Source organism: Amia ocellicauda, chromosome 2, assembly GCF_036373705.1.
Source record: "Amia ocellicauda isolate fAmiCal2 chromosome 2, fAmiCal2.hap1, whole genome shotgun sequence".
Lineage (NCBI taxonomy): Eukaryota > Metazoa > Chordata > Actinopteri > Amiiformes > Amiidae > Amia > Amia ocellicauda.
Genome location: NC_089851.1, coordinates 6,588,351 through 6,600,653, shown reverse-complemented (window position 1 = coordinate 6,600,653; position 12,303 = coordinate 6,588,351). Strand labels below are relative to the sequence as shown.

Here is a 12,303-nt window from a genome sequence, read left to right as displayed (position 1 = left end):
ACAGACAAATCTAAGTTTGAGGTGTTCGGATCACAAAGAAGAACATTCGTGAGATGCAGACCAAATGAAAAGATGCTGGAGGAGTGCTTGACACCATCTGTCAAGCATGGTGGAGGCAATGTGATGGTCTGGGGGTACTTTGGTGGTGGTAAAGTGGGAGAGTTGTACAGGGTAAAAGGGATCCCGAAGAAGGAAGGCTATCACTCCATTTTGCAATGCCATGCCATACCCTGTGGACGGCACTTGATTGGAGCCAATTTCCTCCTACAACAGGACAATGACCCAAAGCACAGCTCCAAACTATGCAAGAACTATATAGGGAAGAAGCAGTCAGCTGGTATTCTGTCTGTAATGGAGTGACCAGCACAGTCACCGGAACTCAACCCTATTGAGCTGTAGTGGGAGCAGCTTGACCGTATGGTACGTAAGACATCAAGCCAATCCAACTTGTGGGAGGTGCTTGAGGAAGCATGGGGTGAAATCTCTTCAGATTTCCTCAACAAATTGACAACTAGAATGCCAAAGGTCTGCAAGGCTGTAATTGCTGCACATGGAGGATTCTTTGACGAAAGCAAAGTTTGAAGGACACAATTATTATTTCAATTAAAAATCATTATTTCTAACCCTGTCAGTGACTATATTTTCAATTCATTTTGCTAAATTTCCTATTCAGACTCATTTCATGTATGTTTTCATGGAAAACAAGGACATTTCTAAGTGACCCCAAACATTTGAATGGTAGTGTACATATCTTTGAATATGTTTTAGAGAAAAACATAAAAAAGTTAGATTCAAATCGTGAATCATCCATAAATGTGAAAAGAAATATATATAGATTTTTTTTTTAGGCAATATCACCCAGCCCTACAAGCAGATAATAAAAATGCCCAGCCAGGAGTCACCTATGACAGAAACGGCTTCCTTACAGTTTACTCTATAAGGAGTATGATGGGATTTAATTAGCAATGCACTAATATGAATCTTCTGGGATGATACCAATATCCAATATTCATATAACAAGATATGCCGATACCGATATTTTCTTATAATGTATTTACCTATAGAACGAGAGCGGGCGGGGGGTGGGGGGGCAAGATCTAAGGCGTGTGTTCATATTGGGGTTTTTTTGTACTTTTTTTCTATGTTCAAGCATTTTATATTAAATCATATCATATCTTTAAATGTTTAAAGATATATTGCAATGCAGTTGAAGATCTCTCTAAATGATAACTTGATAAATTCCACTGACTGCAGCAAATACCCAGACAAGCAGCCGACAACTCTGGACTACTGTTGAGTCTGGCTTAATTTTCCACATGTGAGTGGAGGTCACTTTGACACGTCAGAAGCAATAAAACGCATTGAGGCTCCATCTCACGCATTTATGCAAGAATCTCACACATCTCTATTTCAAAGTATTTAAAAACATACATAAACATATATTGTGTTTCTTTCTTTAAACCGACTTTGTTCCATTTTTCTCCTATAAATGATGTTAGGCTTTATTAACAGAACTGCGAAAGGGACTAAATAATAATAATCATAATAATAATAATGATGATGATTATTATTTATTGGGCTACCAATGCAGTAGGTTGCTGGGAAGAAGGAGTTTCTCTGTAGCTGCTGCTTGCATTTTGGCACTTAATTACCGCATCGCAGTTCATGCACATCATTCATATTTTGTTAAAGGGACATGAGTAGAACAAATTAGATGCTTAGTTGGACACAATAAAAGCAGCAGTCAGAAATATCAGCCATTTTAAAGCAATCGGCCGATAGCTGATATCGTAAATGATAAAGGAGTGTCCTAAACTGAGACTCACCAGAGCAGCTCAGTTCTTCAGATGAACTCTTCCAGTTGGCGATCAACCCATAACGCTGCACAAAAGCTTGGTTCAGGATCCTGGAAACAAAGACAGAATGATTCAGTAAAAATCAGATCTCTGTAAAAAGTCTCTTGTGAGCCATTAGAGGAGACATCTACAGCGCACTGTCACATACCGGATAGGAAACTCGACCGCACTGATGCTGACAGACATCTGAGACTCCACCACTGGGATGCCACCGCCGGCCTCAGTAGGGCTGTTGGCTGGAGAGGAGGCCCGGGCCTGATCGTCCGGCCAGGAACACACCAGCTCTGCTTTACCTAGGGTCTCCGTCGTAGCCTGTAGGAAAATTGCACATCAAGCCCAGCACAGGGGGGAAGGCGTGACTTTGTATTGACTATGATATTGGGTGTCTCCTATGATTCTGAGCAAACAGAACATACAGTTCACATAGTCCATCCAGTTTGATCTCAAAGGAAAACCTCAGCAACAAACCAGTAGACTCTAACACTGAAGCTAATTTTCGATTTCCCAAATCACAGCCATAAAGCATTATTCAAGTGATGATGATCATTATATCAAGTGAAACTAACCTTCCACTCTAATTAAGGCTGTACAAATCATATGCCAATGAAAGCTGTATGACCAGACTATAGACATTTAACATGTATTCCCATCCTAGAATCGATTTCTTACTCTCCATGTTCTCCAGACTCTCTGGATGCAGGTGGCGGCCGTGTGCCTCTTGAGAATGTCTCTCCTCAGCAACCAGGAATGCACAGCTAAGGAAAGAAAGGTCTCGTTACTAGAAGGGCTTGGACAAAAATTACAGACTTAAATAAAGTGAAATAATGGAATGGATTACAGATCTGTAAATGGCCAGACACACAGAAGATAATAGTGAATGAGATTCCCCACAGCTGTCGAACTTCACAACACAGAGTAATTGCATTGGCCACAGAACATGACCTTCCTATTGCCGAGGCTGCTTGGGATACCACGCGTGTTATTTTGTGTTCTAGTCATTTGTTAACAGTCTGAAGAAAATGAAAACCCACAGACACAAAACAGTGCCTTTCTCTGGCAACAATCTGAGCGGCTGTGAGAGGAGACGCTGAGCCCAGAGCAGCCCCGGACAGCGTGTGGACACTTGCCTGCTTGGATGACAGTCGCTGCGTGTCTCTGGCTGGCCTGTTGTTGTTTTCTGCTGCAGTAGCGCCTCCAGTACCTCTGGATGCAGGACGCTTGGCAGGAGAGAACTTGGTTCCTCTTGGCCTCCAGTATTTCCAGCTGAGGAAGAAGAAGTGGAAGGTTTGAATCTGGCATTTAATCCGTGCCTCCTGTGATGAGGGACAGTGCTTGGTCGTCCGACTCCTAGACCGCTACATAGATCACTTCCTGTCAGCCCTCTGGACGTAATTGTTTCAAAAAGCATTTTAAGCTCCCCTCTTCAGTGTAATTACCATGGCTGGAGTGATGAAGACTTTGGTGTTCCCACAGTGCACCAGTGAACTGTGAGGCTGGCGGTCATGGGGGTCCGAGGGAGCGGGTGGGCGCTTCAGGACGATGCAGAGAATGTCACTGACTGCGGGGCCCAGGATGCGTTTGCTGGCCTCTGACCCTAGGACAGCGAAGGACATGAATAGAGCATCAGGAATCCAAACAAAGGGATTAACTAGTAGAAAACTAAGTCATTCCTGATTATAGATAATGTTCTAGTAACTGTGGCATTAACTGAACAGCATTTCTTATGATATCCCATAAAGTGTTGTTATTTTCCATTCGAATAGCAGCTGTACTGATAGCAATGTGTGTTTTCTCAGCCGGCCTTTCAAACGCTGTCCTTTCTGAAGACATCAGATAGGACTCGGTGCCCTTCATAGCTTTAGTGTCTGTTCGAGGCTCTGTCTGGTTGCAGTAACATGGGTTGGCCATTGGTTGATTTAATATAATAACATAACCCCACTGCCAAATGACAAAGAGTGTCCTAAACTGAGACTCACCTAAGCTGCTCAGTTGTTTGGATGAGATCTTCACGTTGGCGATCAGCCCGTATCGCTTCATGAAGGCTGCGTTTGGAATTCTGGAAACAAAGAGAATGATTCAGTGAAAATCAGATCTTTGTAAATAAAATGAAGGTTTTGGATGACTCTTGTGAATGAGTATAGATTCATTTATATTGTGGATATGTATGAAAAGCCAAATAGGCAATAAAACCAACATCTACATACCGGATAGGAAACCCGGCTGCACTGATTTTGACGGATTCCACAATGCCACAGGCTTCCAGCTGTGCCATGACCTGGTATTGGACGAGAAAGTGTATCAGTCATCCGATATTGTATATTATATATACATTCAAGACTGATTGACTGATTGATTGAAAGCTCATACACATGTACAACTAAAAATTGGTTATTGGTTATATTATATACCTTAAACTTGGAGACCACGGTGATGACTTTGAGGTAGCCCCTGGTTTTCTTCTGCTCCCTGTTGTCATGAGCAAACAGGTTGCTGAGCAGATCCTTCTGGGATTTCCGCAGCAGGCCGATGAGCTCCGGAGGCACGGGGTCCTGCAAACAGACACACAATACAATGCGTTCAGCCAGGACACTCCGAACGAATAGTTAAAGAGTTGCTTCCTCACAGCTTTCCTCACCTTGTTCTTCTCCACCATTCCCTCAATCTGATAGCAGACTTAGTCTACGTAATGTGACACTATGAAGTACGGCATGGCATCAAACTTGTCCTGGCTCACGCAGGGGTTGCCGGACAGGGATTTCTCCAGCCGCAGCTCCAAGTTCTTGGGGTCTGCACGGCGGTTCAGATGGCACTCCTGGATGAGAGACAAGGGGTCAGGTGACACGAGACGAACACCAAAATCCACCAATTGTGGAATATGAAAAAGGTCACGCGGTGTGGTGTGTACAATGATTTATTTTTGAGCCGTAACATCTGTTCTTACACTAAAAAAGACTATTCGCACTATCAAAATATCCACAAACATCCAAAACATGTTGCATATTAAAAGGATGGCGGGGCAGTCTGACCTCATTGAGCAGAGAGAAGATACCATTGGGGCTGTCCTCGAAAAGGGCCAGGGAGCTTTGGTTGTCCTGGTAGCTGATGAAGGACTGGTCCAGTCCCTCGGCAATGTTCTCCTCCTGCAGGAGGGAGAGAGAAGGGATAGTTTGGATAGGTTTAAAGAGATGTTTCGGAGTGACTATTTTCAGATGATTTTCACCCACAGAGATTCTGGTTTCAACAGTCACACCCCAAGCCATGGAAAGCTTCAAACATCAGTGCCTATTTACTTCCTTCTCACTGTCCAAGTTTCTCCTTCCTTCTCGCGATAACATAACTTGTAAGAAGGCCTGGGGCACAATATGAATGCATACCTTGCAACAGGAAGGCCAGAGAGGCAACGCACAAATGGAGAGATCATTCAACTCAGAAAGAGCAAATGGATAACATATCCTAATATAAGTAAAAAACATTTTAAAGACCCTGATTAAAGCTAAATCAGGAGCTCAGGAGTACCTGCTGCTTCTTCAGAAAGTGTCGGACAAAGTGTTGCTGCAGCTTCTCATTTGCGTAGTTGACACAGACCTCAATTACCCTCAGAGAGGACAAAACACTGGTCACAGAGTTCAGTAAAGTGACATGTCCAGAAAAGACTCTGATAGGGGACAGAGAACAGACTGGATCAAATTAAAACTTTTGTAGAAGTTTTACATAGCCATGCAAGAAGACATTAAGACTACTGGCAATGCATTATGAAACTAAATGTTTCTGTCACAGTTTGCTCTGCAATGACTATTAGTGTCTGGCCTTGTGAATATGTCCATCATTTAATTTATACTTACACATTCATCATGACTGTACACAATTCTGCCTAAAATTAATGCAATTGTATTTTCAATATCACTTAGTCAAAATCGCTATGAATGGGAGCTTTCTGTCCAAAAAGAGCTTGTTGGGACGTTTAGGCAAGTAGGAGTAAGCAGTGTTCATTTTAATAGCAAGCAAAGCCCGTACCGATGAAGTTGGTGGATGAAATGGCACAGATGCTCTGGTTGGTGAACTCAACAAGCCAGTCGAACACACTGTGAAGAAAAAAACACATTTAATTTATGGTTTACACCATCACAATTTATAATCTGACCAAATGTAATTGGCCTACTATGTCATCTTCCAGTTGATCACACACACACTAGTATTGTCTGCTGTGATCTGGAATTTTCAGGAAACAGGTCTTCCAAGAAAAGCTGCTTTATGTAAGTGACTGAGAGATGATTGGCTAACCACAGAAGCGGTGTGTTTGAAGCTGCACAGCACATGAGGAAGCTAGTGCTGTGTGAGGGTGTCAAATCTCAAGCTCCTGTCTCACTGATCTACGTGCCAGGAAGTTTACACGGCAGACCTCGGAGAACCATCCCCCCGCCACACTCAGTGGTCACACTCAGGGGGGCGGCAGGGGACACTCACCGGGCGTAGACCAGCTTGGCCAAGTAGTTCCTTCATGTGATGCACTTGGCCTGTGAGCACGGCTTCGTCAGCACCCGCTGCTCCCCCCCGGCCCGAATGGGCGTCACAGTGAGGAAGCGGAGCAGCTCCTCTGCGGGCAACTCCAGCAAGGTGGCCGCCTTCTGGAGGAAGTCTGGGGAAAAAGCACAACCATTACCGCTACTTGACATACAGACGTTTAGGGAGCACCTAACTGAAAAAACATACACTATAACACAGGTTACAGAAGGCTGAAGGACCTGACTGGCCAGACGGTCCTAAGAGGTTCCCCCTCCGGACCCCTGTGGGGAGAAGCCATGGACGGGATGGGGTGAAGTCGCCTTACCTTTGGACTGCTCCTGGAGTTCACAGCGCCTCGACTCATCGGATGCAGAGAAGTCGACGTTCCCCAGCTGCAACATCCCTGCGAGGACCTGGCTCACGTGAAAAGTGGAAAACAAAAGGAGGGAGGCTCTAGCTTTGAATAATGCCTCAGATGATAATGAAGGGGTGTGTATACAACACCACCTGTGTATACGTAGATTGAACATAATATTTGTGTAAATAGAAGGACATAAGAAGCTGAATGGCATGATACATAGATGATCATGTGATTGTGCAATAAAAAACAAACCTTTCAAAATCTGAACAAATATATAAGCTAAACAGAAATAAATGAATAAAGCCATTTGAAAGTTTCACAAAGTCTTAAGTCTCAAGTAATATCACATATTTGCCTTCATAAGTCGCATGTGTTTTGTAAGTTTCATTTCGTTACCTGAAAGATCTGTTCCTGCAGTTGGCAGTCAATGCCCAGGTTCGTCATGGCATCTCTGGTTTCAGCAAAGCTGTCTAAAAGATCAAGTTACTTGGCATTAAAGAACATCTGTATTTCTTCTCAAATCTGCCTGTTCCCCAGAGTGCAGCAAATCCACAGAATGTGAGGAGAAGCTAATGCTTTCATTTCTGAATTTGCAGATGTATTAAGTTCTATGAAAACCAGGTTAGCACTTAATTGCATCTACATAACCACTGAGAATTAACATTGAATTAAATAATCAGGAGCCTGCCTTTTCATTTCAAACCTTCACAAATTGAGCAAAATCCACTGTCTTCCATGTAAAGACACGGTACTGGGAAACCCACTAATTACCTTCAAGATTTCTGTCAGCATTTGGCAACCAGGATAACTGAGCGTCATGTGGCATATGCCACTCCTGTCTCTCCTGCTCTGAGGCTCTGTCCATCATCTAGAGAAAGAGAGAAACTAGTCTGAAAACACACCATGTGATCAAGACAGCGAGTCCTATTGCATCGTACGAGCATCCCCTGAAAAAACAGGCACTCCCTGTGATCGCTACCAACGAATAACAGGGATTCCTAGCTTGGATATAAAAACGAACCTGGTAAAAGATGTGGAAATTGTGCTCGTCGGGAGCTGGGCAAGCCACTTTGGTCTTCTCCAGTAGAAACGTCTGGATCTTCGCCCCGACAAAGCTCCTGCGAACTAGTCACAGAGTGAAGAAAACATTAGCCTTAAGCCAGACAGCCATTATAAGTAGTAGTAGTTTCACGACGGGGGACAATCAGACTGACCTGTTGAATTGCACCTGGATGTACTTCCCAAAGCGACTGCTGTTGTTGTTGCGTGATGTACAGGCGTTCCCTACGGAAAAAGCACAGCCCAATCTCGGTTATTTTTATCTTTCACTCAAGGGAGAAACCCGCTGGAAACATGGAGTACAGTACTGGATAAGAGGATATAGACCTCTCAATTATGAAAGGCAGAATCATGTCACGCACCAGTCAGGACTGATTCAACGTTCTGCTTAAAGATCGACCCAAAAACGTGTGCATTTTCCAACATCCACATCCCAGTGTAACACAGTACAGGGGATTGAGTGGGTAATTATGGGTACTACTTCTCACCAAAGGCCTCCATGACAGGGTTGGAGTCCAGGACACGCTGCTTCACTCTGTCCACCATGTCCTTGTCCTTCTGGGAAGTGGAGGGAGCTGCCACAGTGGAGTAGTACTTCATGAGACTGTGGGTGTTCCAGGTCTGTAAGAGAAGGAAGTATTTGCCTTTAGCCAGCCAGCAAGACAGCGGTTTCAGCGCAGAGGTCACCTCTGCTGACTACAGCCCGGCCACTACTGTACAGTTCTTACCTTTCCAGCCCCACTCTCGCCGCTGATGATGATTGACTGGTTCCCCAGCTCCATCTGTAGATTCCTGTACGCCTGTTCAGCCACAAGGAAGATGTGGGGCTTGCATTCCTGGGAGAGACGAGAGGAAGCATCATTAGAAACCAACGCTTTAAAATGTGTAACACATATAAAGCAACACGCTGGACGTGTTCCTTGCGGTCTGATGATTAAAAGAAAACTGACACACTGGTTCCATGCGGATTGGACGGGTTTGCCAGCTAGGCTTTACCTGTGGCTGGGAGGCGCAGTGGTATTCCTTCATCGCATCCAGACTGTAGAGCTGAGGAAGAGGCTGGAAGGGATTCAGAGCGACCAGACTGCACCCAGCATGAGTGTAAAACTTCCCCACAGAGTACCTAGCACCCAGGCATATCAGAACTACAAGGCAAGGAGAACAAAAATAACTAATATTAGGAGTCTGATGTTACAAAATGAGCAAAAGCATTTTACAGACAAGAAGTCTTTAATTTTTTCTGAAATTAGGCTGTACATAACAAGTTACTGGTGTTTAAACAAAACCAACACACAATGTCTGTGTGAAGATTGTGTTGTTGTTAATGTAAGAAAATCAGCAGTCTTCACATTCTGTCTAAGCTGTTGGAAACATTCCTTCTAAGTGGCACTGTGAACATTAGCGACCATTTCCAGAGGAGATATTACCTGTAGCCGGGGTGACAGGGTTCACTTTGGTGAGATCATCAATCATGTGTAGTCCACCTTCATCAATCAAGAAGGCTTTGACTTCCTCACCCAAGTCATTGAGACAGGGCAGGCGGGACCGAGTCTCTGTTCTGAAGCCATTAACCTGGAAAACAACATTGACAGGACTAAGAATACACCTCATTCAGCTTCACTGCAGGAGCTACACGAGAGAGAAGTCATCGGGTTTATGGTTTAACAGCTGGATATGCTTTCAGAAACTGAAGGTCTATTGTAAATGTTCAGGAACTCAAAATGTAAAATGTAGTGTTCACAATTTGACAGCTTAGAATTGCACACCAATCCCGAATGTCAGGCAAGGAGGTCCAGCTCGTATCTCTGCAGCTTAAGGTACAGCAAATATGCTCTGCTATGTTTTTCTTTAGTGCTAACTGATTTGCCCCATTGTTTTGCTGAATAATTGTGAGTTTGTGAATTTAATTACACTTTAAATGTCAAAAATGTGAATAAAAGCCTTTAGTTGCTACAATAATATTATTAATAAACAGAATAATAATAAATAAGTATAATAATTGTTCAGTTCTAACTTATAATGTGATGCAATATGGGATATGATTGTATGGCTGGGCTTAATGTTTGATTGTGAAGGTGATTGAATACATTCTATTCATAAAGAAATGGCTTATTATTTTATTTACTGTAGGAATAAATCCAAATTCGTGCCGAAGATGTTTTGAGCAGGGGGAGCTGCCCGAAAGTAAAAGTAATTTCAAGTGAAAATTATAGTTGTATAATACACACAGCAACCACACACACGACTGATGGTCACATAGCCTACTGCAGGGGTAGTCAATTATCTTTTGTCAGGGTCCATATTTCTTGGTCAAGGTGTAGTCAAGGTCCAGACTCCAGAAGGAGGGAAAAAATCACACCTCCAAATGCCCCTTTCCAACACACACAATTCTGTGAATTAGTAATATCCCCCGTTGCTTATATTTAGTACATTCATATGACAAAGTACAAAAATGTAATGTTTAAATGTAAATATGAGTATTAAAGCGCTTTCAGACCACTTTTAATAGTTTTCATGTGTTAAAGATTATTGTAGGCATATACATAAACATAATAAAAGGATTTTGTGTGTTATTAGATCCAAGTCTTTACCACTTCCCTTAATCACTGTTCAAAATGAATGTTGCAAAACGAGGCAAACAGGATTGATGAATTCAGGGCGGGGGGTCTGGGGGTCCTGTTGAAAATCAGAAAATTGAAATGCGCGATTCTGAGTCATTTCGAAGTTATTTCTGAGTCATAGCTCAAAATCTCCATGAAATCCATGAAATCAGGCAGATTTGGACTCAGGCATAGATTTGCTTCACAACCACATACAGCTGCGAAACATCACATGTCAACTGATATTACAGAGGCAAACTAGACGGGGCGCCGGATTCAATCAAAAGTTTGACCTCCCTGCTAATAGAAAACTACAACACTGTACTGTGTGCGACTTCATTTTTAATATGATGCCACTTTCTTCTAATCATACATGTAACCGCTACTATGTATAGATCTGTAGTTCTCTATTAGCAGGTAGGTCAAACTTGTGATTGAATCCGCCCGAGGTTTCTGGTGCTTGTCAATCACAGATCTATTTCGGTGGAGCTGTTTCCACCACTTCTGTGTGAGTTTCTAGGTGAATACAAGCCTGCCAGCACCCCCTTTACCGCGCCAGTGCAGAAAGTTCCCAGAGGAAGTGCACGGTACCTTTTTCTGTGATGCAGGCTTTGGCCCCGGGCCCGGATACTCCCTCCCATCCTTTGATTTGGCTCCTTGTAGCGTGTTCTTCACAGGAGCACTTGCTGTGTTGCGGTCAAGGATGTAGCGCTGGGTATTGTCTTTCGCAGTGCGGCCATCCGAGTATGTGAGCGCTCAGAACAGGTTACATGGATACGTGGATCCATGGATCCATAGATACATAGATACATGGATACATGGATCCATAGATACATGGACACATGGATACATGGATACATGGATACATAGATACATAGACACATGGATAAATGGATACATGGATACATGGATAAATGGATAGATAGATACATGGATACATGTTCTTGATCTTAATGTTCTTGTGATGTATTCTTTGCAGTGATGAGTTTTGGCATCCAGGAGAAAGTTAGTGTGAACATTTACATGTAGTGAAATGAAACCGTTAATGCAGTACACCACTGTGTGCTCAGATGAATGATTCATGCTTCGCTACAAGGTTAAGTCTAGAATCGAGTCTGCTGTGGAACGATGTACCTTGTGTTTGCTATTCAGTTCATGGTAGGAGAAAAGCTGACATCCTTTCTGAAATGACTGAACTAGCACTTGAAAGGAGAGCAAACGCTACTTGATCTGAATAGCAATGACAAAGATTCCCTCACTGGTGCCATGACCTCCTCTCTGCACAATAGGACACGCCAGAAAGAGACACTGACTGGAACTGCTCATTTCTCAGCACTGGTGTTCTGGCTAAAGCAGACCTTAGGGTTGAGAAAAGCACACGGTCTTTGTGACAAAATGACACCTGCAATGCTTTCGTTGGCAGAATGTTGTTTTTCAATAGTAGAGGCAGTCAAAAAACAGCCTAGAAAAGCTTTTGGATGACAGTGTGTGTAAAGATTTGTAAAATCAGTTTGAAAAGCAGGATTACTAAACTGGACTTTAAAACATCAATTTAAACGTACAGTTCCACATGTCTAAACATGGATGGGAAAATAATTAGCCTATTTTATTATATTGTTTTAATTTGCAGGTTCTGCTACTATAATGTATGAAATTATAGGAGTTAAGTGTTCCCAATTATACTGAATGCTATTAAAAGTCCAAAACAGGATGTACAAGCTGCTTAACGTATTGTGGACTTTGGGAGAAAAACATGATGTCTTGTCTAGGAATTGCTTTATCTTGTTTAAAGCTCCCTGGTTAATTGGTTCATGTATCGGATTGGTTTGTATATCTTGTATATATAAAATATATAAAAAATATGCTGCTCAATCACAGATTACATAAAATGGAGAGGGCAGTTTGTATTTTGCACATTTGAGGT

At 42.8% G+C, this 12,303-nt stretch overlaps 1 protein-coding gene and 1 pseudogene across 2 annotated transcripts in view; one reads left to right on the top strand and one right to left on the bottom strand.

Annotated features, from left to right (window-relative positions):
• Window positions 1-12,303, top strand: part of LOC136763265 (pituitary adenylate cyclase-activating polypeptide type I receptor-like) — a 64,902-nt gene that overhangs the window by 30,764 nt on the left and 21,835 nt on the right. The window lies entirely within an intron of this gene.
• LOC136760542 (unconventional myosin-XIX-like) lies at window positions 3,266-11,705 on the bottom strand (annotated as a pseudogene).